The following is a 4,736-nucleotide window of genomic DNA, read 5'->3' on the forward strand; positions in this document are numbered from 1 at the left end:
TTGTCAACAAGAAAAGAAGCTGGGATGAGAAAGAAACCATAATGATTACTGAGGAATGCAGGGCCTTGATTCAAAAAGGGCTTCCTCCCAAGCTTGAGGACCCAGGGAGCTTCCTGTTGCCTTACACCATTGGGGAATTGACCATCACTAAAGCAATGTGCGATCTCGGAGCAAGTATTAACTTAATACCATCCTCCTTAGTGAAAAAGCTGCATATAGAGGAAGTTAAACCAGTACAAATATCTCTAGAGCTAGTAGATAAGTCAACAGTATACCCCAGGGGTATGATTGAAAACCTTCTGGTCAAGGTGGACAATTTCATATACCCTGCAGATTTTGTGGTTCTAGATTCAGAAGGGGATGATGGTGACTCTATTATTCTGGGAAGGCCATTCTTGGCCACTGCTAGAGCTATCATAGACATAGAGGAAGGAGAATTAACTCTCAGAATGCACGATAAGAGTGTCACTCTGAAGGTGTTACCAGAAGCACAGTTTGGTAATGAGAAGAAAGACTATATGGAAATTGACAAGGTGATTCACAGAAACATCCCAAAGCAAGAAGAAGATAATGCAGCATGGGAAGAAGAAAAAGAACTTGTACAGAGCAATGAAGAGATTCATGAAAGCGTTGATGTGTTAGTTATCAAGAAGAAGAATCCCAAAATGAAGCCCACTTGCAAGCAGAAAGGATCAATAAGAAGAAGGAAGAAGAATAAAAACAGAATCAAAAAGAGTTGGAAGAACAAAAAAATTCCAACAGAAGGGCTCTCCAAAGGTGACAAAGTGCAGTTAGTCTATCAACAACTGGGAGCAAGCCAACAGATTGATGATTACTATACTGTGAGCAAAATACTCTCACTAGAACATGCTGAGATAGAACACCAAAGAACAAAGAAGAAGCTCACAATCAGAGGGGACAAGTTGAGGCACTATAACCATCAACCACCATGAAAGAAAGCCCCAATGTCAAGCTAGTGACATTAAAAGAGCGCTTGTTGGGAGGCAACCCGACCTGAGGTAGTTTTCTTTTCATAACTATTTCAATAAAAAGGTTAAATGATTGGTATGTATTGCAAGGAGCTAAGTTTGGTGTTTCACACCAAAACAATTTAAGGGAGAATAAAGGATTCTAAGTTTGGTGTTCCACCAAAATCTCACTTAAAAGCACATTCTCACCTTCTGCACAAAAGGTTACTAGCTCCAAGCAATCTGATAAATCATTTAATCATTGTCTGTTTCTAGTTTTTAGTTTTATTACCTTTAGCAAAGACTTAGGCTTTCACATATGGTTATGCATAAGAAACATGGCAAGGGACTAAGTTTGGTGTTCACACACCAAAGTAAGTTCAAACGCCTACAAGAAAGTCTTGCACACTACCCAGTCATCTAAGGGTTTGAGAAACAAGCAACTTCCATTAACACTGCAGGAATTCAATCACTCTCTTGGGAGGACTACACAACATTAGCTGAGAGAAAGAAGAAGAAGCCACCAAGAGGTTGTATTGTCACTTAACTCCATCAGCATTGAATTGCTCTAAATTGGAAGTGTGAATATGCCAATCTTAACAGTAACTGTTAGTGTAGTAGTTTGTACATCATTTCTGTTTCAATTTAAAATAAGTAAGCTAGCCTAAGTGTGTGCTTGTGTGTTTACTTTCACTTAACAAAAAGCATGCTTTGTCCCCTGCATCTTTAATTCAATAAAATAAATGTTTGAATGTGAAGTAAGATAGTCTCTGTTAGATAGAAGTAGAATAAAAGTAAGTGGTGGTATGTGTGTGATTGTATAATAGCTCACTTTTAGTGAATAAAAAGCCAGGATATCTCCTTCTAAGTATAGAGTGGCCTACTGTCTATGAATCTCAATCGAATAAAAATCCTTGGTTAGAAAGAAAAACAAAAAAAAAAAAAGAAGTGACAGAACCAAAGAAAAACAAAAAGAAACAAAGCTGGACACCAATAGCTTGAACTTTAAAATATATGCCTGTGGTGTCTTTGTACTAGGATCTGCTTGGATTAGTAAGCTCTTAAGAGTGCATCAACACTCGGTGACTTGGGTTAACTAATCCGGGATCATCAGCTGAAAGTCCACTATCAAGAACAACCTAACTACAAGGCATTTAGTAACCCAAAGAGGTGCTGGGCATCAATGTTTTAAGAAGGAATGAGAGCCAAGTGTCTATGGTGAATAATGTGTCAAGTATAAAGAAAAGGAAATGAACTTTCTACACATGACACTCAAATAAAGCTTATAAACAAAGTAATAGCCAAGGATAAAGGAATAATGAGAGGTCATAGCAGTATGTTACTTGAAGCTTGAAGGAGACTTTCTAGGCCTAGGAGTCAATAAGAAGTGAGTATTTACATATCCACACAAAATCCCATGAACTAACAATAATACTCTGCTAGCATGAACATCCTCTTCCATTTCATTCTTTCTTCTCAATAAATCTTTTCTTGCCTGGGGACAAGCAAGCTTTAAGTTTGGTGTTGTGATGACAAGTCATCTTAGCCTATTTTAACTAGCCTTTTTCTTTTGTTTTCATTAGAATTATGCACTTTCTTGAACCATAAGCAAGCTAATTGAGTAGATTTTCATGTTTCCTTTGATTGAATCAACCATGTATGAATTCATGCTATTTCATGAGGTTTTATACTATAATTGTCACATATTATGAAAGAATGAATATCTCATGATTTTGAGCATAGCTTTGATGTGTTTGGTTGATTAATGATAGGTGAAGAAAGCTTGGAGAAAGGTTGAAGCAAGAAGGAATAGCTAGGAGCAAAGAGAAGACAATGGAATAAGTGAAATTGAACCAGGAAGCAAAAAGCTGGACCTAAAGTTAGCCTCAAACTTTTGCACAAAATTTTGGGTGAAAAGTTAGCCCCAACGTTATCCCCTAACTTTTGGGCTAACGTTGGAACTTGAAAATCACTCCCTGGGTACCAAAAGTTTGCGCCAACGTTAGCCCCTAACTTTGAGGCTAACGTTGGCACATGAAAATCACCCCTGGGCACCAAAAGTTTGCGCCAACGTTAGCCCCTAACTTTGAGGCTAACGTTGGCATGAGAAAAACACTCCCTGGGCACCAAAAGTTTGTGCCAACGTTAGCCCCTAACTTTGAGGCTAACGTTGGCACATGAAAACTACAAGGGGAGGAGCAAAAGTTTGCGCCAACGTTAGCCCCTAACTTTGAGGCTAACGTTGGCGCCACAAGTGCACCAAGGAAGGCTAACGTTGGTGCAAAAGTTAGACCCCTAACTTTTGCACCAATGTGAGTATCAGCAAGTAATGGGAGCTGATATGAAAAGTTGGACCAAAATTTAGACCCTAACTTTTGCTCCAACTTTTGGTCCAACTTTTGCAAAACTCCAACCCGGTTCAATTGGTTTACTTTGGTTCTTCTCCAAACTTCAAGAGCAATCAACCAAGGCCTCTTTCAACCCAATTCCACCAAGAGCAAAGGCCCAACTCAAGGCTTGAAGATCATTTGAAGAAAGTGTATAAATAGGATAGAATTCAAGTTCTTCGGGGAGCTTTCCTTTGGAATTTTCATAATAGTTTTCGGAGAGCTTTGGATATTGAGTGATCTTTAATTTCTTAGTCTTTGGGAAGGAGAATTCACTTCTCTTCCTCTTAGTTTTATTGCTTTCAATTTCTATTACAATTGTCTTGGATCTTGGGTTGAAGAATTGAAGAAATTCTGTTTCAATCTCATCCTTGGATCTCTCTGTTTTATTTACTGATTGAGTGACTTTAATTTCTGTTAATTGCTCTTCATCTACTTTTCTTGCAATTTACAATTCCCTTGCAATTGTTCTTGTTGGATCTAGGAAGGCATTGAGATCTAGACTTGGTTTTCTAGTCTCTGGGCCCTGAGATCTGAATTCCTAATTTACATTTTGTTTCTTGCTTTTAATGTTCATTTACTTTACTGCTTCAAGATCCGATTCAACCCAAACCTTCTTTTACTCTTTTGTTTGATGCAAGTTACTTTCCTTTGTTTAATTTCTGCAAATCCAACTCCTAATCCCCTTTACATTTCGAGCCATTTACATTTTCTTGCACTTTAAGATTCTGCAATTTAATTTCCTGCTCTCTTTAATTTCATGCAATTTAAATTCTGCAAATCACAAATCACCTAACCAAATCTTGATTCGCTTGACTAAATCAACCACTAAACTAAAATTGCTCAATCCTTCAATCCCTGTGGGATCGACCTCACTCCCGTGAGTTTTTATTACTTGATGCGACCCGGTGCACTTGCCGGTTAGATTTGTGTGTTTTGGGAGGATTTCACTTTTCCACCAAAATACTCATCAAGTTTTTGGCGCCGTTGCCGGGGATTGATTAGATTGACAATGATTAAGTGAGGTGGTAATCTAGATCAAGCACTTTTTCTTTAATTTTGATTAACCCACTAACTGTTTGATTTTTTGCTTAAACTAACTAACACTTCAATCTAGCAGTAGATTGAAGTGTCACTGGTTTTGTGCATTTCTCATGCTCTGCTTGTATGTCAGGTACAAGAAGAACCACACCCAATTTTCATGAACAAGACGAAAGAACTCTCAGGAGGTTAAGAAGAGCTGAAAGAGGGAAAAACATTGTTGGAGAAGAGGAATCAGACGAAGAATTCCAAGAGATGGAGGAACATTCAACCAATCCACCAGGTGGAGCAGACAACAACAATGACAACCCACCCCAGAGGAGAGTTTTGGCTTCCTATA

This window comes from Arachis ipaensis, chromosome B6 (genome assembly GCF_059453495.1).
Source record: "Arachis ipaensis isolate K30076 ecotype BB chromosome B6, ASM5945349v1, whole genome shotgun sequence".
Lineage (NCBI taxonomy): Eukaryota > Viridiplantae > Streptophyta > Magnoliopsida > Fabales > Fabaceae > Arachis > Arachis ipaensis.